Source organism: Centruroides sculpturatus, unplaced genomic scaffold (assembly GCF_000671375.1).
Source record: "Centruroides sculpturatus isolate CEXI.00-Female unplaced genomic scaffold, Cexi_2.0 scaffold374, whole genome shotgun sequence".
Lineage (NCBI taxonomy): Eukaryota > Metazoa > Arthropoda > Arachnida > Scorpiones > Buthidae > Centruroides > Centruroides sculpturatus.
In genome coordinates this window covers 399,344-422,554 of record NW_019384513.1, presented here as the reverse complement: position 1 = coordinate 422,554, position 23,211 = coordinate 399,344, and the positions used below count along the sequence as shown (strand labels likewise).

The 23,211-nt window shown below is 26.4% G+C and overlaps 1 protein-coding gene across 2 annotated transcripts in view; it reads right to left on the bottom strand.

The window, feature by feature from the left end:
• The window catches only part of LOC111622485 (irregular chiasm C-roughest protein-like), a 336,596-nt gene that overhangs the window by 186,490 nt on the left and 126,895 nt on the right, over window positions 1–23,211 (bottom strand). For both annotated transcript variants that reach the window (XM_023364876.1, XM_023364878.1), the window contains exon 3: window positions 10,365–10,400. The gene's annotated coding sequence lies outside the window, so the exon portion shown is untranslated. The remainder of the gene's footprint in view (window positions 1–10,364; window positions 10,401–23,211) is intronic.

Below are 23,211 nucleotides of genomic sequence, written 5' to 3'. Positions count from 1 at the left end.
TTCTATATACTCGGCACTGGTTGGTCTCTTCTAATTAGGATGCATCATTGAATATGTCCTACAAATTGTCACATATATCACTTTTGTTTTTTTTTCTACTAACTTACTAGCTGATTATGGAATACTTCAAAACTAAATTTTAACGAAGAAAACTATTAAATAAAAGGAATACATTTTCAGATAACGTAGCTCATTAAAGTGATATCATAGTAGTTGTGCTCAAAATCTCGATATTCAATTAAATACATCTTATCTATTCTGAAGAAGATAATGCAATAAAGTTGTTTCTACGTGTTTATAGCATGCACTAAAAAGTAAAATTGGAGTAGCACCGTTGTAAAGTTATGTATTCCTCCAGGGGATCCAATTAATCGACGCCATTATTTAAGCCTAATAGATCATCAAGTACCTTTTTTTTACACTTTCTTTAATTATAATATGTCCGTAGCGTCGAAAAATAATAACATCATTGTAATTATCAATAGAATTAATTAAAAGCAAAATCATTTACCTTAAAAGAATGCTAATTATTCATAATAAAGCTATATATTATTAAAATCTTTGTAATTATAAATTACAAAATTTGTAGAGGCAACGGACAAGCGGGATGACAGATAATAATCAAATAAAGAAATTGAAAGTATTCTGTATAAAATATAGAAAATCTTTTACTTAATATACTTTAATTAAATTGTTTTATGCACAGTTTTTTGTATATGTGAAAAACTACAAAAAAAAAATAATTTAATTTAAAAATATAAACATAGAAGAAAATTTAATAATACTTCATTATAATTTGCAATGAAATTTTAGTTTTTATTGTAATTATATGATTAAATTTCAATATTCCTCTTATTAAATAAAGAAAAACAAATGATGTTTGCTCATTTAGTGAATAGAATTTGGTCAGACAGAATTAAAAAATCATTAATATAATATTTTTAGTGATTTCGAAATCAGATTCATCATTTCACTACAATTATTTTTTATTATGATGTGCTGTTCGTTACGAAGAATAAGGAGGAAGATTGCCATTTACATTTTGGTTCTATATTCCTTTTACCTCCTTTACTCCATTCATTTCTTTGAGAAAATGAATTTTACAAAATCTTCCGGGATTATCTATATAATTTGTCAATCGAATAGTAAATGATAGTTAATATCGCGAACTAAATAATTAAAATGCATCATAGTCATTAACTCAGTAAATCTGGTATTTTCAACAGTTTCTAATTCATTTAGTGCCTGTCATGTGAGTGAAGTGGAAGAAATCTCGTCTCCGTTGCGTGCATTTTCTTTTGGTGTGTGAAGACACGTCACAGTCACATACTCCCGAGTAACTAGAGTAGATCAGTAGACTCGGAGCGTCAAACAAATTCCCATAACGGATACATGCCGAAAGGAGACAAAATGGAGCTCACCGTCATAAACGAAACGAGTTAATTATTCAGAGATTCGACGTCCCTTAACATAGATGTAGTATGAAGCAGCAAAGAGAAAATGACAAATTTGGCGTAGGGTTTGCCTTGCCGAACCCGGTAGTTTATTTTAAAATTAAATGATGGAAAATGGAAAAGCAGAGCTGTCGGTAAAGAAGCTTCGTTTCACTGACAGCTTCCGTTCTTTCTTTCGGCTCGACAAATTATAATTTCTGTATGGTAATTAATATTCTGCCATCCGCTCCACAGTCTCCCCAGTGAACCGAAATAATATACGTTACGTATTTGTCGTCTTTTGACTTCCCTCATCCGCAGACGAACCGCAGTCGTCCTTCTTTTAATCATGTCCTCGCCAATTATCCCGTTCGTGACCGCAGTTTTTACTCGACAAACGGGATCGTGATGCCTCCGATTCCTTTAATTAGCTTTGGGCCCGGTGGTCTCGCGCCAAATCGAATTCTAGCGTCCCTCTTCTTCCGAAAAAAAAAAAAAACTAAAGATCTGATGGATCATCTTCTTGGCACAGTCTATACCAAGTTTTTAACTCATTCCGTCTCACGAATTTTCCATAATTTTTTTTAACTTTTTATTTAGAAATTTAAACGATTTTCATTATTCCGAAATTTTCTATTTAATAATCAACCGAAAACAGTATTTTGTCCGAGAGGAATTCACGATACAAGCTCCTGTTAATCCGAATGTATTCAATTTCATTCAAAATAACTTGATGTGGCAATTTTAAATAGCTTAATCTAGAATTTGTTTAATCAACATTCAACAAAATTGAATTTCTTAACATTTGTTAAATCCACTTTCGAATAAAGTTTGACAGAGTAGAATAATTACATAAAATTCAAAAGATATAGGAGTGTGTAGTAGTAAATGGTACAGATCTATTTATATATTTTTTCGTTATTAGAAAGGGACTAGTGAAATGAGAATTTTGTTATTTGGAAAGGAATTTAATAATCTTTCAAAACTAAAATTAAGAATTTTGAGAATTTAGCCAAAATAAATGACAAAAATATCGAATTTAATATTAAGCATTACAGAAAAATAAAATAAAAAAAACTTGTAAATATAAATTAAAAAGATTATTTTCTATTAATTAAGTTAATTTCATTTCAAATTCGTTTGCTCATTTCAAACAAATATATGCAAAACTATTTTGCAACTTATCCAATTACTTTCATTTAAGAAAGTGGATTATTACTTAAATTTTATTACTGTCGAGAAAGCTCTTCCATACTTTCTAGTTTCTCGACTCAGAAAAATCATTTGTGACACGTGACTCTTACACGCATTAAGCAGTACTCATATTTTCTTCACTCTAGTCAACTATACATGAAAGAAACTTCTTTATATTTCACGCTAAATATAAAATTTCTCATACGTATAGAAAGAAAGATTTTGTAAAGGTGTTTAAGTGTAAATCGAGATTTAATTTTCAAAATATTAAATTTATGAGTTGCTATAACAATTCTTCTAAATTCAATAATTTGTATAACATAATCTTACAAGGCAAATAAATCAAATATAGAGAATGAAATTCATTTTTCACAAATCAGTCGTTACACTTTTCAATAGTAAAGCTAGCTATCCCTCAAAACAGCTGTTCTTGAACGAAAGATATAATAATAAAAAAATTTCTCACTTTGATAAAATTTTGTTTGTTTAATCACAATGAAAAAATTCGAAAAACTTTCAGAGAAATTTTTACTTTAAAAACTTTTTAATAAAAAATTTCTTATCTTTCAGGTGCATAGTCCGTTTGTTAAATTAAAAAGAGATTTAAAACTTGATTTAAATTTATTAAAATTTATAATAATTATTCCCGAAATGTCTTCGAAAATAATAAAAAAATATCGAGAAATTAGTTAGAAATTCATTTATAATACGATTATCGTATAATATGCGATCGCAGTTACAATTTGAATTGCCGAATTAAAACTGTTTTTTTGAGAATTTTTTATAAAAATTTCTTTTATTCAGAATCGCTACGATTATATAGAATTTCTTCCGTTACCGATCGGCTTATATATATATGAAAGTGAAAAGTTTCCAGATCTCTGAAAACTTCTAAAACGATATCGAACGATCGGAATTTCCAGAGCTGTTAATTCCATTGCAGTTCAATACGCAAAAATCATAAGTAAAATCTACGTTTTTATTCAATTTTTTCACGTTCATTTACTCAATTATTTCGATTCTAGTAATAATAATAATAATAAAAACCTCTAAGACAGATAACCATTAAACGAACCAGTCCAGATGAAAATCTAAAAGCTTATTAACGTATGAAATATATAATTATTATAATTATAATATATTCTGTATAAAAGTCACGCTCAACAATTTGTAAACACTAATTAATAGAACTTTAAAAGTACAGTACAACAAATTAAACCGAGCGGGAAAAAATTTCTATCGAGCTTTAAATACTTTATAAGAGGAAATTTATTATAAATTTAAAATTATATTTGTTCCTATTATTTAATATTGATAAGAATATTCTGAATTCGTGAGTTGTAATTGTTGTAGAGCATGCATTCCTTGCATAAATTCGCGATCGAGTACACGCAAGTAGAAGCTTCTACGTCGATGTGAAAATTGCACTTAAAAAAACTGTTTTTCTTTGTCGAAATCGGTTTGTTTCTTCGAGGCCCACTTCAGCGCTGTAACGAATTTTATTACACAACTATGAGAAGAAAAAAATCCACTTACCGATCAAATCGATGCTTGTAAAGGGCGCCATCTGTGACCGGAGAATGAAAGCTCGCTGATGATACCAGTCAAATTCCCCCTTTACCTCACTGTTTAACTTTCTTAATAAAATATGTATAGCTTTACGCATTCTCCTGTGTTTTATGGTAACTAACTATAAATAATATATCCTTTTAACATTACGTTTTCGTGTATTATCGATTTAAATCAGCGAAAGTTATGCTAGCGTCATCGCAAATATACCATAAAAATCGTTATACGTATCAAAGATAAAATGTAAAATTTTAATTACGAAAGATAAATTCTGAATAAAGGAATTAGTCTAAACAGAAACTACGTTATTTATTCATTTAAAATGCTGTGATACACGCAGGATGAATTAAAAGTCTCTATCCGAACACACAGGCTATCTGAAGAAATATATTCATGATGTGCGTGTTTCATCGGATGTTAACACACGCTTGCTAGAAGAAAGAATAAAGCATCCGTATGTGCATTCGGTTAAATGAATTCATATAGAGCATATTTTGTGAGTTTTCTGACAAATAACCGCAAAGTAAAGAGGAATTTCGTTTAACAGAGTGTGCAGTACAATATAGTACATACGAAAGCATTCTTTTTGCTCCTAGCATAATGTGCACATCATGAGTATGTTTCTTTACACAGTGTTGATTCATTCTATAACATTTACATTTAATTTTCCATTTACTAATTGCAATGGTAATGGACATAATTACGGAAGAGTGATTTTGCACGCGTGGAACGAAGTGGTAAATATTCAGAATGCAAAATACTGATGTTCAATGGTTGTTGGGATATAAAAATCTACGTCAAAAACAGCCGATTTAGTTCGATCGAGCCGTCAGTCCGTTAGCAAAAACATTTCTAACTGCTGAACAGATTTTGATAAGATTCAGTTTGACAGGCAAAAATGATTACGTATATTCGTTTATATTGGGTAATTAACGTCCACATAAATGTCTTTTCTTGCAATGAATTTAAAAATTTCAAATAGAATTACATTTATTTTTTTCCCTTTTATCTATTAAATATTCATTAATACATAATTTATGAATTTTTATTTATTTCTTCATTAATTAATTTAATTTATCTGATTATTAAGCAGAAAAATTATTCACTAGTTGTCAAATTTTAAAAAATTTAGTTAAGTAAAATACTTTAATTATAAGAATTTGAGTTGATTAATAAATTTTATTTAAAATTTTTGTATCCTTAAAACGTTATTGCAAGATTTTTACAATTTATAATTGTTGGGAATTATTAAATAATAGAAAAAATTTAATTTATAAAAGAAAATCTGATAAACTGCGTATTAAATTTATAAATCATTTCGACGAATTTTTACACAGAATTAATTTTAATATATATAAATAAAAACAATATAAACAGTTAATTACGATGTACAGTACTATACAAAGAATAGTTTCTTTGTTACGTAACATTTTAAAGTGACTATTCTAAGCGAAAAATTCAAAAATATTCAAAGTTAATTGATCAATTAGAAAGAAAGATTATTCAAGAAAATTTTCCAAGAATTATAACGTTAAATTAATCTTATGGATCCTTTTTTAAATGAATATACAGTATAATAAAGATTTTTCTATGCCCGAATCCGTTTAAAAGTATCTTACAAAATTAAAAATCCCAGAAAACAAACTCACTACTACTGAACTTTTATTTCAAAAATATAAATTTATTTTTATTGAAGGAAATTCTCATAATATCTTAACAATTTTTATGAGATTGAATCTAATTATAATAAATGAAAAGAGTAAAATTGTTGTTATCTTAATATTTAAATTATCATGAAATTAAATTCTATATTATCAATATTGATTTATTTATAATAGTTTCTTTAATTTTTCTGTGATTGCTGGTAATTAATCTTCTAAAAACAAGCGAAGACAACTGAAAGAATTTGAAACGATATGGTTTGTAAGAGTGTTGCGTTATGTCTTGATGTAAAAGCAATTGATAATCTGTTTAATTTAATTTTTGATAAGTCTATATTATTTCATATATAAGTTATGCGAATTGGGTAACTCGAAATGGGATTTATTACGTGCGACATGCAATTCATTCTGGTAGCACGAACTATATCAATTTGTGGTCGGGCAGAAGATCTTCGACTTCGAGCCCGGAAAATCCGGGATCGTGTCTCGAGATTGAATTTCTCCAAAGTTTCTCTTGGGATATTCGTCGGAGGACCAAAAAAACCTCATCAAGGATTTACCAACCACCGTTGGATATTGGTAAGGGTATTCGCTATACAATTATAAAACATTTTATGGGAGACTTAAAAGTAAATAAAATGATTCTAAACTCGGCTCGTAATTAGCGTAGCGCCTATTAACAATTAAGATCTTTAGCCGCAATGTCTGGTCAATAATAATTCTGTTTGTAGTAGGAAACTATTACTTCTCACTGTTTTATGTTTTAAGTTTTATCGATTAATCTATTAAGTATTCTAAAAGTAAACTAAATATTTACTCAATAAAAATATGAAATTAATCTTCGAGTATTAACGGAGATTTTAAAATAAATTCCACAAATAATAATTAAAAAGTTTTTTAATCTTATCCGAATGATAATACAGTAAAACCTCTGTAAACCGGATCGCACAGTACCGAATATCTTTTCCGCATAAGTAGATTTCCGTTTCATTCAGGTTCCGCTTTAGACAGGTTTTACTGCATTAATTATTTTGTGTGATTTTAAAAATTGAACTGGACAAAGCGTGGTTATGTTTGGCAACTGCTAGTTGACAACTGATTGTGAGAAATTGATGCTAAACACTAATCAGGGAAAAATTGCTCTGTCGAACAATTTATCGCATGCAAGTTGCCAGTCGAACAGTTCATCGCACATAAATTATTCGTCACATAATTGATAGTATGAAAATTAGTTGAACAATTAATCGCTATTAATCTCTCAACTCTAGCCTATGGCGCGATTTTTCCCAATTATTCTTATTATTGATAACTTCAATTATGAATGGTACATTGAAACGGATATACTTATTAATAATAGCCTAACGACATCATAAATAACTGTAGAATCTGTGGCAGTATGTAAAAATCTTAATTAATTCATTTTATTTTATTTTTGGTGTAGCTATTTTGAAGGTAATTACGAGAAGATATAAATATTCGAATTAATTTTCACTTATTTTAATAGAAAAAAAAATTTCTATCAGAACATATATCGGTTCATAAATATTATGAAATCATATCAAAGGCTCTGCTATGGATTGTTTATTATCTCATAAAAATATCTAGAGAGATATGAATTCAGTGCAAAGACATTTGAATATTTTGTCAAATATAAAACGAAATATAATTTTGCACTAATAAATTTATGACTTGTCTAATTGGTATCTTAATTATGAGTTAATTTATTATCACAGTTATCATTGGATTAATTAACAGAATTTCAAGGATCACATCAATTATTTACGTTATTATCAACAAAAGCAGATTTATAAAAGTATTTAAAAATAACAAATTAGTCTAACACTAATGTAAATATATGAATTTATATACGAAAGAGTCTTCTGCTTAAAGTTGCTTAAATGCGTAAAACATTTACTACTACTGTTAAATATTTTTGGCTTATTTCATTTTCTGAACACGTCCAAAAACTCCAAAATTTCTCCATAAAATCGTGTTAAATAATGGAACATAAAATATGTTTAACAATTTCAAGTAAAATCTGATACAAGAAAACATATTTTAGAAAGTTACAGGATTTATTATTAAAATAAAATTCAAAACAAAAGCGAAGTAAAATGAAAAAAAAATGCGATATAACATTATAATTAAAATTATTGTAAGTGTCTACTTTTCATATCGGTGAATTTATGCTAAAGAAAAAATTGAAATCAGTCTTTCCGGTCCGAGTTTTTCATTTGCTGAGAAAGATCAGTGCACCTGATCCCATTAATTATGGATCTGACGCTGACAAACCCCTTTTTTTCAACAGAATATCTTCAGAGTTCATCTTGCAGATTCGAAATAATTTTGCCTTATGTTTTTTTAAAGAAGATTCAATTTAGAGAAATGCCTATAATAAATTTAATTGATGTGGATGAAACTGAAGAAGGACATCCAGTACACTAATTCAAATTATATACAAAGTAATAGAATTTTAATAAGTTTTAGAAGGTAAACGAGGAGGTTAACAAGTGTTCCTAATGGATATTTTTGTTAAAGCAAAATGTACGTAACTAAAAAGTTACGTACATTTAGAATATAGAAATATAGCTTTAGAATATAGTAATAAAGCTATTTTGCGAAAATAAGTTATTAATCTATTTTACATCTATTTACCCTCAAGAAGACAGCAAAGAAAATATATAGGTCGTAACCTTTATACCTGTTTGTTAGCGTTAAATTATCATCTTGAAATGTTCCTCTAGTCTGAAATTTATTATTTTTTTTATTTGTAGTTTTAGGCCCTTTAGTTAAAATAGGCGAATAAATATTATAAAATGTAACTAAACGTGAAAAATAAAGAGAATCCCTCAATATAAAATAAGAAACATTGCATTAAATAGAAGTTTTGCTTTAATATTTATTTAATTATATAAGTTTTAGAACTATTGTAAAAATATTACAAAGTAAGCTTCATATAAATTATATATATTTTGTACAATTTAATAAAGTCTACTTTATTACTAATACATACATCGGCAAGTTACTCACACGTGTCAAAAACTTAAGGCGAACACAATTGCTAGCGGTGATTGCTAGAAAAAGTCATTTGTTGAGCCTGCCACGAAATTGTGAGTGCTGCACCGTAGTTCGAAATGGACCTATTCCATACTGGCAGGTCTCTCTATCTGAGTACTGGTAAGCACTTTCCATCCATTCTCCACCTACGTCCAACTGTTGTCTTTATCTTTTCTACCAAAGACTTACTTTTATTGTTTTGATTTGTAAAATCCTACAGATTGATGCGTATTACCCTATGTTAGATATCGAGTAATTCAGTTCCTGCCATATCTGTCTTCATTCCTTAAGTTTTGGACACGTATGTATATTTAAGTTATATGTAGGAACTAATAAAATTTTGTATAGTATTCTAAAGTCAACAAAGACACTATACTAAATCCAAAGATGTTTATGATTTAAAGTAATTTATGTTTTTATTTAATATGTTTAGTATTATCAGTATTAACAAAATATCTCATTTAAGTTCGAATTTTTGCTTAAATATCTATAAAAATATTTTAATCAAATTGACTAATATTAAAATTAATCATTAAAAGCTATTTTAAATCTAAAATAAAACAAAGATAAAATCCATATCGATAAAGATATTTGTGACTGTAAGCAAAAAAAATTGCTTCTTGGAAGAGTTTGCTGTAGGCTTATAATCATGTTCTAGGATATTAATCGTTCAGTAGTAATTTGTTCGTCGATCAAAATATTCGACTATCAGTTTTCGCAATCAGTTTATCAGCAAATAATATTTTCGTCATTCCAAACTCCAACTCTATATTTGTATAGGCCTATGTATCCTCATGAAATATATAAACTATTCTTAATTTGCAAACAGTTCATTATCATATCATTTAATTCTTAATTAAATTAAATATTATATATTATATCTTAAACAAGTATAATTAATATCCGAAATCTAAATATATTTCTATTAGCGGAAAATATTTCAAATTTAATTAAGTACTCGCACAATCACTTCAAATCGCGCAGGAATCGAAATATAAGTTTGGCATGAAAAATATAATTCTTAATAATTTTACAAACAATTAAAACATTATTTCCTACAAAATATTATGGAGTTATTTTTCAAATTCAATTTATTTTTGAGATAACGATTTCAATTGCCTCGAAAATAAATAAAAAAAAAAAAAAAGCGCGAAGCCGGAGAACGATTTAAATAATATTTCAAAATTTATTAAAATTAATTTGAAACATGGTAACAGTTTCTCGTTTAGTTGTAGTCGAAACGAAATGGTAAAAATATCAGTAGGACTTTAGGACTTAGATTTTTCTAGTAAGATTCGAGCCGATTGATAAGAATTTCCGAATTGTGAATGCAAATCTGTGCAGTCGTCGAATATGCTAAAAATAAAAAGTGTTTCCTTGTGGAAGTACGGTACGTCGACAAGATTCAAAGTTACAAATACAAATGAAAGATAATAAAGGATTGACTTACCAGATGAAGACTTTCAGTTCTATTTCCGCGATAAATCTGAAAAAGAAAACAGAGTAAATATTAATTAATTACGTACTGTACGTTATAAGATACATAAATATCGAATAAGTTAATGAAACATCTTTTATAGGCTACTCGTAAACAATTAGTGACTATTGGAAACGGAGGACCATTATACGTAATTATAGGATGTCCACCGTTTTCTAAACTGTAGTGCAAATACTCGAATAAGAACTTTTATCGCAATTCGCGGTTAAAGATACATCAGATGGAAAGCCTACGTCTCTCCTTACGGTTCAGAATTGTCCCACGCGACCTAACCATAATCTATTCGATCGAATTTCGACGCTAGGGATGGAGGAATGTCGAGAGGACGAAATGATCCGCTCCGGATTCCCATCGTCGGCCATTAGCAGTTAACATTCGGTGGCCATCAGGTCCTATTGACCCAGCTAATTTGGAGGAAGAGGGTCGACCGGACCATTTGTAGTGACCTCTTCCCGCTAACGACCCGAGATCGATATCGATCGGACCTTGCTACATCAGTCGCCACTGCACCTGAGGGACCGTCCGCGAGGTTCCAGGCTCGTCCGAAAACCGTGTAGTCGTATGATATTTGTTATAATAAAAACATCACGTCTTTAATTAACAATAATAATGATTGTAAATTAAAAAAGAGAAGAAGAAGAAAGGATAGAAGTGTATAGAGTTAACAAGATCAGAAACAAACATACCTAGACTACTACTAAATAATAAGGGTAATTCATGAGTAGTTACTTAACTCTAGCTTCTAAGAAATGAAAATTAGTTAGAGGAAAGCGTAAAAATTACGCTTTAAATTCGCTTTCATCCCAACGCATCCAGAGTTTATCGTAGCAATGGCGTTATTACGGGGAATTGTACCGACATCGGTTTCATTACCGCAGCGTAATTTACACGCAAACGAATGCCAACGTACAGTACGCTACTCCTTTAACATAATGGCATCGATTATGGTCGAGACGATAATCTGTAATAATAAACGTTGTATATAGACGAAAGTGATAACTGTGAATGAAATTCGGTGATTAACACGGGTCTATACACCTATTACTCTTCGTAATTATAATAACCTGGATATTATAATTACCAAGAAAAATATAGGTAATTATTAAGTACTTTAAAGACGAGTACTGTAATTAAGTAATATTTATATAAATTGTAAATTCATCCGACCTATTTACTAAAGTACGCAAGATACGAAGAATGTTAAGAATAATTTAGAAAACGCTCGGATGCATGCCTGAAAGAATACCAATTTTTGAATTTTATAACTAAATATAAATTAACTGTAAAATTTTAATAGAAATATCAATAATAATTTAATACATTTCATTTAATTTATGGGAAAATAAAGTTTTTAAAACATTTTTCCTTTACTTTATTATTGCATTTTATTATATTTTATATTTTGGGATCGTCTTCGAAAATTTTACCCGAGTTATGTCTAATTTTTATTTAAATAAATAATTTATTCTGTAACTTTCTTAGATTAATTTTTTATAGAAATATTTTTCATGTTATGAAATTTCATTTTCGGTTCCACTCACATGACCAAAAAGATCGAAAAATTTTAACGTAATTATTAAGTAAACGTAGGGAATCAAATTTCAAAAACTGAAATTGCAACAAGAGATAATAAGAAATCAGTTCCGAAATTAGTAGATTAATTTCCGGGTGTAACCTATTCAATCAGTTTTTTTTCTTTTTTTTTTACTACAAGCAAATCAACTTCTCCCTAGCTTACTAGTTGGATAGGAATCACAATAGTTAAGGCGAACAGAAGAAAATTCTTTAATTCATTATAAATAAATTTTCTTCACTACTTTTTCTCTTAACGATGATTCCGACGTAGTGAATTTTATTATATAAAAAAATTTCCTTTTCAACTTGAAGAAACAATTAAAAGCATCGTTTCTTGTCGGTGAAATGAGTTCTTGGCATTTAACACATTGAAACATGTTATCTACACATACAAATTAGAAACAAACATTTTTGTTTAAAAAAATTAATCATACTGGCAATATATTAGTTCGAAGTCTTTTTACTCTCAGAATTCTAGCTGATTGTATACAGTACATATGCTATAAACTTTTTTAATAGTTTATATAGTTTTATTATTACATTCAATGAAATACAATATAGGCTTACTACTGATATTGATATTAAGCGCCTGAAATAGTAGGTAATACTGCAATAGCCGGAAGCATTCTATTGAGCCGAACCATTACATTTTTTCTTATTAAACTAACGCAGGTTTTAAAGAAAATAGTACTCGACGACAGGGATATTGTTAGGGTCTACACTGATTAAAAACAATTCATATTGCAAGGTAAATAAAACGTGAGTTTTTTATTTCCCCAATCAAATGGGATATTAAAGAGATAGTCCAAAATAATACATGTAACAGAACAAACGGGTTGAATTACCACATGATATAAATAACTCGAATCTAAAATTCAGTATACATAGCAAAGTATACAGAATTGTTAGACATTTTCTTTTCTTAATATTATTATGGATAGAGGTGTTATTAAGAAATTAAAATAAAGAGAATATACGAAAGATTTAATTATTAATACGTAAATAACATTAGTTTACTTTCCTACAAATATATTCAGAGATTTCAAGTTGTTCTTTTCAGTAAGAAAATTTCTACTATACACATATATATTATTTAAGTTATGAATGCAGACTAATGTATCATTTCAATTAAAGTCTACTTTTCCATATTTACGAGTCACTTTTAAGTTCCCTCAGTAAAAACCATTATATTCAGCCGTTCGATTGCATTTTACGGAGATAAACGACTCATCAAAGTAAAAGTGTCGTTTTACAAAACTCTTCCATTTAGACTGAATTATTGTTTCTTCAGATATTTCCAAATGAATATAAATATAAACGTTAATTAAAATATATGTATAAATATTAAGGAACAGACATGAATGGAATTCATTACAAAGAAGAGGAAAAGTAATGGGATCACTTTTATAAAACATGTTAATGTTTAGATTAAGTCTACGAGCTTTAAAAAATCACAAGTATTTTGGGAATTAATTGCAAATAATTTTTCTCTATACTTTAGTAGTAAACTTGCTGTAAATACAATTGTCAATTAGTAGGTTTGATGAATTTGACACACCAAAAATATTTAATTTATTCTTTAACTAGATATTGGAAAATATTTAAAAAAAATAAGATGTCTTATATTAAAAAATCAAAAATTATATAATGTTTTTTAGTATAACTGCACCGAATATTTTAAAAGAAACTTTCGGAAGTTTTTGCATTTTAAAAACAATTTGCGCGATAAATGATTAGAATTAAGTTTAACTAAATGCATATTTTATAAGTTTTAAGATATACAAAATGATATTAGGCTAAAAGTATGAAAAATGAGGATAGATAATTCTTTACTAGGAATATTTTTAGAAAATTAGAATCGTTATAAAATATTTTATTCACGTTCTTATTTATGAATAATAGATCTTTACGCATCAACACTTGAAAATAAAATTATAAGTTTTGGAGAAGGAATGTCAGAATTATATAGCCTTTGCTGCGTGCTTATAATGTTAGTAAAAATTATAAAAATTAAATTTTTTTTTAATATTTTCCGAAAGAGAATTTTATAAGTAAGAATTTTTATAAGTATTAGGTTATTATCATCCTTTAATGCTGACTTACAATGTTTGAAAATTTATTTGCTTTCTAGTTAATAAAGTAATATTAAGCTTGAGAGTGGTTAGAATAACTCACGCATCATTGTGTTAGAATGCGTGTAGAATATTTCTACATTAGATTAACGGGATCTAAGATAAATCATATTAGTACAAACTCCCGCAAATTTGAAATTCTTCAAAATCTTCTCAGCCCAATTTAAAGAGGAATGCGGCATTGCTATGTATATTGGAGTTAATACAACGATGCTGGAATTGTAATATTAAGGGTGAATCACTAGTAAATTCGAAGTTTCCTGTTAAAATTTGAGACCACCAAATATGTACTGTATTACTGATTCCCAAAAGAATTCATTCTAAAAGTATTCAATCTGATCTTTAATTATCACCTTTGAGAACATTTTAATTAAATTAAATTTGGAAATGTGTATTATTATTTGACATCAACATAGAATTTAAAGATGACTTTAAAATTAATATTAGGGTCATTCTTTACTAGTTTAATTTGTTACAGTTACTAGTAAAGAACCACCAAAAGATTCGATTAATTAATTTTAGAAATATTAATTAATCTACAAAAAAACAGTTGGTCTTAAGCTAAAATATATGATTATACATGTAGTACATATCTGTAGTACAGGTTTCGGTTTTATTAAGGTTCCGTTTTGCACAGGTTTTACTGTATAGTAAAATTTAATTTACTCCTTTGCAATGTTAATATTTGTTCTATTAGACGATATAATTTAGCTGTTTTAATAGTGTTTAATATAGGTAATGAAATGCTATCAAAATAGTTAAATCCCATGTGCTGTAACTTAAACATCATTCTTCGATTGTTGTAATTTAAATAGTATTTTAATAATAGATAAAATTTTTTCTTAATGTTATAACACTCGACGACAGGGATATTGTTAGGGTCTACACTGATTAAAAACAATTCATATTGCAAGGTAAATAAAACGTGAGTTTTTTATTTCCCCAATCAAATGGGATATTAAAGAGATAGTCCAAAATAATACATGTAACAGAACAAACGGGTTGAATTACCACATGATATAAATAACTCGAATCTAAAATTCAGTATACATAGCAAAGTATACAGAATTGTTAGACATTTTCTTTTCTTAATATTATTATGGATAGAGGTGTTATTAAGAAATTAAAATAAAGAGAATATACGAAAGATTTAATTATTAATACATAAATAACATTAGTTTACTTTCCTACAAATATATTCAGAGATTTCAAGTTGTTCTTTTCAGTAAGAAAATTTCTACTATACACATATATATTATTTAAGTTATGAATGCAGACTAATGTATCATTTCAATTAAAGTCTACTTTTCCATATTTACGAGTCACTTTTAAGTTCCCTCAGTAAAAACCATTATATTCAGCCGTTCGATTGCATTTTACNAAGTTTTAAGAATATCGATGCCAATTATATTCTATAATAAAAATTAATCATAACGTTAAGCATTTATTTTTTTCCGTTTAAAAAAAATATAAAGCTAAAATTAAATCAAATTTTGCATCTGATCAGCTAAAGAAATTCATAATTTTCACTCAAACTAATTATTAAGAAAATGTATAGAGTAGATAGCATAGTGTTTACTATTAATGAAAGATTTGCAAATTTTTATTATATATATAAGATAGCCTACATAATTATTCTAAATAAAACGATGATTTTATTAATCAAAATGTATATCTAAAGGCACACGTACAGAATAAGAGTCTATAGTTTTGTAGAATAAAAATGCCAGACTATTAATGGAAAATGTGAAAAGCCTGTTGAACTTTAATTTCTTTAGTTTATAGCTCTCGAGAAAAAAGACGATAAACCAAGAAATGTTTCAAATCCCTTTACGGCCACATTTAGAAATTTCACGTAAATAACCATTGAAAAATACAGTTCATTCTTAAATTCTCAAAGTAATATTTTTAAACTTTAAATACGAGTGTAAGACTTAATATTTTTCGGGTTTATTACGTGTCAATTTACTTATTAAAGAACAAACCAACGTTTTCATTAAAAAATTGGAAAATATCAAAACGAGTTAAATATAAATTAATTATTGTTACTTTCCAAAATAAAGACAGACTAAAATTATAACAATTTAAATGTAATTTTTACATATTTTTTAATATAATTTTATATCGCCATGATTTTGGATCAAAACTATTGAAAAACTTACTATCGAATAAATGAAATAAATACGAGAAAGTTCGGCGAATTAAATTTAAATAAAATAGAGAAATAAATTAAATATTAAGCTTTAAACTATTACCATGAGCCATTATTATGCCTTAGATTACAGTTTTATTTTATCCGTCTATCTAAATCTTAACTAAAGAAACTATTTTTAAAGGCAAAATAAAAGATTCAGCGAGTCACCAGCAAACTGTAGAATAGAATAGAATAGAATTTCAAATAAATTGACCTCTATTGAAAACAAGTCACACACTACCCAGTATTTAATTGGTTTGATTTGGCTGTTAAAGATGATGACATTGGTTAATGTGGTCGATCACAGTTTTATCCATTGTGAACTCAATTTTCCTATTGTAGCAAACTTGATGATATTGGAATGGAATGGCATCGGCTAATAAGATGAGAAGGAAACGAAATCACAAAACGAATTACCCAAGGAAAATCACAAGGGATCGTATTAAACTTGAATCCAGATCCTTCTTAAATCGGGACGAGATCAATATTTTCATAAAGAATAATCCTTAAGGACGTTTCATTTTTTTATCTTCATTAATTTTCTATATTTAAAGCATTACATTGATCCAATTACAGTATTATATTTACAATAATTACGTCAAATGGTATACGTAATGATTATTAAAAAAAATAAAAATTTTACAAAACTTTAAAAAATAATTTTATAATTTCGAAATTATCATTAAAATATAAAAATTAATTGTGATTATAATTTTAATTTAAATTAATTTATTAAATTATTTAGGATTGTGTCTCAATTTATAAATTTAATAGTGGAAGAAAACGAAAATATTTACTTTATGAAGACAATTCGGTTGTGAAATTATGTGAAATCAAAAATAAAAGAAAATTTTAAGAATAAATAAATTATAGAACTTTCAGCATTTGTCGTAAAGCAACACATTACAAAACTTGTAAAGTTTTGATTTCGTGATTCTTTACAGACTTTGATTCTTCGTTAAAGAAAACTATGAAAATAAAATAGCTTACTATCTTACTCTGTTATCAGTTTGGCTTCTATGTGTGTACAAGATGCAATAATATTTGTACTTCTTACCTCCGACATCAATAAATTTGTATTTGTTTAAGCCCATCTCCACAAGCTGGTGAAAACAAAGTGATCAAGTTGCTTTTTATTTTTTATTTTTAATTTCAAAGTTTTCTTGAAATATTATTAATAATTCATCAAATTAATAAAAAGAATTTTAGCAAAGATCTTATTGAAAAAACTTTCATTGAAATAAATATAATCTTTTTGATACAGATTAGTTTTATATAAACAAATACTAGTGAATATCCAGAAGTTTTTGAAAATTTCGGAATACGAGAAATGAAATAACATTAATGAAACTTTATACTTAAATGTAAAAAAAAAGTAAAGTCAAAATTAATTTTAATAAATAATAAAATTAAAATATAATTATATTTCTGGAATATTTTAAACTTTATAACACTACTTTTCAATAGTTAAATTCGCTACCCATTGATTCTATATTTAAAAATAAATACGAATTAGCTCATAGTTTATAAAATAAAACCAAAGAAAATTGGCGTATAATTAAAAGCTATAAATTAATTATGTTATGAAAAATGTAACCATATATATTTTTGAAAACGTTACTTTTGCATTATTTTTAAAAAATTAAATTGAAAGCGTACAAGAATTACACGTTCAATATTATGAGTAGTTAAAGCAAGTAAGATTATAGTTTATGACTAGAGTTAGAGAGGGTGAAGAAAAAACATATTAAATTACTGTAATCGAAAAAATAAAAACATCATAGAAGAGTACTAAATCGAAAAAAATATAAAAAAATCTGTAATATTTCTTTGAAGAAAGGGTAATCGTTTTTAATATAAATTCTAACGACTATTTGATATTTGAGAAAGTATTAAATAACTAAAAAGACGACTGATTGAATTACATATAAATATATATATATATATGTGCAGTATATATATAATTCACTAATTCATAAATATATTTACAAATTAACGAATGTTGTATAATATTTATTTAGAAAAGTAATTGAGACAAAAATCAAAAAAGAATTATATTGCATTATACAGTAGCTTACTTTATATTAATTATATTTTGTAGTTTCTTGTCTTAATTTAATTTAATTTTGACGCTTTTAAATTACCTTTCATAGAATTATAAATATAAAAGGCGTTGAACATACGAATATATGTGCTAAGAAAATATATCTTTGAGTCATTTTTTTTTACCTGTGTAATTTTTACAATAACAATTTCTTTATAAATTAGACTATAAGACTTAAAACTAAAAAATTCAAATTTAATAAAACATGTAAACTCGTATATTTAAAACATAGTCCATGTGGAACCATTATACCAAAATTATGGCTTTCATTAATTACTTTAGAAATTATCATCACTTTTTTTGGAAAAATTAATTATTATTCGTATAATCTATATTTTATTGTTTTGGAAATTTAAAATTTACTTATTTCTATAAATTATGATGCATTTTCTAATAAAAAAAATTTTTCTTAAGATTGAAAATTCCTTAACAAAAACTGCAATTTATGATAAGAAAATATCACCTTTCATTTTTCTTTTTCTATTGTCTCCATATTGTAAGAATAAAAAATTAATTTTTTTTTTCGAAATATATACAAGTAATTATCAAGTATAATTATGCTGAAATTTATTTTCTTATACAATTTCATTTGAAAGAGCATATTAATATTTCATATTATTACAATAAAATAAAATTTATAATTTAAAATCGATTGAAATTATATATATTTCTCTCCTAATTTAATCAAGAAAAGTATCATATTTTGTAAACTGCACTGTTTCAAGTATTCGCTATTATGTTTCATTACGTTTAAATAAAATTTCATAATAATTTTATAGTTTTAAATGTGTAATGATACGCTTATTTTTAAATATATTTAATTATATTTTAATATGTAAAATATTTGAAATTTTATTAAAAATTAAATACATTTTAAACATTTTTGATGACGTTAATAATCAATGCTATAAAGTAAAGAAAGTGTTTATAAAAAGTGATATTTGTTTATGAATAGTAATAAGTTAATATCAATCTTCTTATAGATTAAACAGAAAATATTTCTCTTGCAAAGAATTTTCAACTATACAAGTTGATAGAATTTTAATTTGTTTTGCTATGCTACAAATTGGTTCATTGACACCAGTAACAAATTCTAAGTATTTTTCGTTAAATCTGTCATTAAAATTGTTTGGATCAATTTGATTAAACGTAAACTGAATGTGTCTTCAATACAATAGGTGAATGTTAAGAAAAGGTAAATTTCTGTAAATACGTTTGTAAAGTTAACTAATATATTTTCGCTCGAATGTTCACACTACAACGGCACATTAAATCTATTTTGTTTACAGTTGTTATATACATGACTAACATTCGTCTTGAGAACATTCTCTATAAAACAAATTTATTCTTTCTCGTGTTTAATTTTAACTTAAGCACTTATGTAATGCATATTGAATAATAGCGGTTTTCATAATGTTTTAAAAGTGACATTTGGTGATTTTAAAGGCTAGAATTCTCTTTAAGTTAATCTTCCAACCGTAGCCAATAATATTTTGTATATTTATAATTTCAATAAATTATAAATATTTATATATACCGTACTTATTGTAGCGTAATTAAACACCGGCGTGAGTATTAAAATTAATGAATAATATTTATATATATTTCTAATGAATTTTCTATAAATTAATCTAATATTTAAGTATTATTGACTGCATAAACAATGATTTATTGTTTAGCCAATGATGTTTTAGCTTTAATCATACAGAAAATGTCAGCTTCAGTATCGTCTTAAAATTCGGGAAATCTTAAATTTATATTATTCTCCCACTTCCTGCTTTCTAACTACATTTACTATACCTTCGTGTAGGCCTAAACAAACATGAAAAATTTTGAAAGTTTATATTTAACATCCAATTAATTGAAAGTTTTAATGCAATAATACGAATATGACGAAATAATCCCGATTCACGTCTTTTCTTAATTCCCTTCCAGGAATTTGTTCAATTAAAACTTCCCAATAGGGTTTAAAACAATGACATCAGCAATACAGGCTTCTACTAGAATGTAGAAATATCGAAATAGGTTATAAAATCAGCAATAGAATCTATTTAAAAACTATTATTTTTTAATTAATAACTTAAACATATAACCAAATAAATAACATGAAATAATGAATTTAAATCACTTTTCTCTTGTAAATATAATTTCACTCTGATATACATGTGTATATAGAAAAGAATTAAAGGATGCCAAGGACAATGATTCGATTTCAATGGGATGTTTAAGTATAGAAGCACGGATATTCGAAGCGAAGGATGATTATTGAACAAATTAAAATTTTTATGAAAACGTTAGAATTATTGTTACGACAATTTTTAAATATAGAATTTGAATAATTGAATTGTCAGAAGGATACTCAAAATTATATATTTTTAATTATTACACTCAAAAATAGATCTACATAACGTTCATTTTAGCGGAAAATGAACTGATTCTTGGTAAGTTGATCCTTTACTAAAAAATTAAATATAATGAGATATTTTTTTTATTTTTAAAAATTATATATTTATTGGGCATTATCTAATCAGTTGATAAGTAAGTGTACAAATGATATTGTTATAATAATTTTTATTTGATATTTATCTATAGTTTCACAATAAAATTATGGTTTAATATTAAATCTATTTTACATAAATCTCTCTTGTTAATATTATTATTTGATTTGTTAATTAAACTTTTAAAATTTTTCCGTATTTAAACTGATAATTAATTTATAATTTTAGTTATCTGTTAAATTTATCGATTAAAGATTATTACATTCATCGCTATACTGTAAAGTATTGAACACAGACGAAAGTTTTGGCTTTAAAATTTCAGAATGTTCCCAAAGAACAAAAGAAACCTATTTCTTACTCGAATGATAATTTAAAAAATGCAATGATCCTTATTAACAACAGTAAATTTTAGTGTCTGACATATTTTAATAATAGATTCATCACGAATTTTGTCTATTTATGAAGGAAAATTCATTTTTATTATTGTAAATGCCAGTAGTGATTTCTATGTTAAGATAAATAATAAATAAAAATTTATTAAACTTATTACTGCATTAAATTGCATCCAATATTCAACACTTAAGATGTTGGATGTATTTGATACAGCCAATTTTCCTACGAATGTTCTCTGCCGAATATCTACTTAAATTTAGTAGGTATTAACGGGAAAATTGAACACAATATTCCTACCAATAATTTCTTCATTATGATCTGTATAATGAGAAGGAATTATTTCGGTAAGATTAAAAATTATTAAGCTATCTAGCATTGAAATTTACCAGATTAATTACTTTAGTCCTGTACACCTCCATTGTAAATAAACTCCCAGAAAAGCTTCGTAATTTTTAATATATAATAAGATATTCTATAGAATATAATATTTCGAAAAATATATTAAGTTTATTTATTTTAACTCTATTTTCCCAGATTCACGTTAATACTTAAACATTATAGTTATAATACATTATAGTATATTCTATGTTATTTATATAGATAAACTATATAATACTGTTTTTACAAAAGATTAGGGGAGATCGGGGCAACTTCGGCATGCGGGGCAAGTTTGTCAAGCGCTTTTTTTAAAAAACAAATTAAAAGGAGANTTCTCATTCTACATAAATCATTAACGGCTGTTATCGAAACGCGCTAATTATGAACTTTAAAATCATCATCTTAGGCAATGGAGAAGGTATCCTAGAGTCCATAGATCTATTTTACATAAATCTCTCTTGTTAATATTATTATTTGATTTGTTAATTAAACTTTTAAAATTTTTCCGTATTTAAACTGATAATTAATTTATAATTTTAGTTATCTGTTAAATTTATCGATTAAAGATTATTACATTCATCGCTATACTGTAAAGTATTGAACACAGACGAAAGTTTTGGCTTTAAAATTTCAGAATGTTCCCAAAGAACAAAAGAAACCTATTTCTTACTCGAATGATAATTTAAAAAATGCAATGATCCTTATTAACAACAGTAAATTTTAGTGTCTGACATATTTTAATAATAGATTCATCACGAATTTTGTCTATTTATGAAGGAAAATTGATTTTTATTATTGTAAATGCCAGTAGTGATTTCTATGTTAAGATAAATAATAAATAAAAATTTATTAAACTTATTACTGCATTAAATTGCATCCAATATTCAACACTTAAGATGTTGGATGTATTTGATACAGCCAATTTTCCTACGAATGTTCTCTGCCGAATATCTACTTAAATTTAGTAGGTATTAACGGGAAAATTGAACACAATATTCCTACCAATAATTTCTTCATTATGATCTGTATAATGAGAAGGAATTATTTCGGTAAGATTAAAAATTATTAAGCTATCTAGCATTGAAATTTACCAGATTAATTACTTTAGTCCTGTACACCTCCATTGTAAATAAACTCCCAGAAAAGCTTCGTAATTTTTAATATATAATAAGATATTCTATAGAATATAATATTTCGAAAAATATATTAAGTTTATTTATTTTAACTCTATTTTCCCAGATTCACGTTAATACTTAAACATTATAGTTATAATACATTATAGTATATTCTATGTTATTTATATAGATAAACTATATAATACTGTTTTTACAAAAGATTAGGGGAGATCGGGGCAACTTCGGCATGCGGGGCAAGTTTGTCAAGCGCTTTTTTTAAAAAACAAATTAAAAGGAGACTTTGGTTATAGGTTAGGCAGTTGAGTTTTATTGGTGGCTTGTTGAGTGTAGTGTTTTTATTGTTCTCCAACAAGCGTAGTTGAATTATCAAGCAAATTTTCATTTTCGTT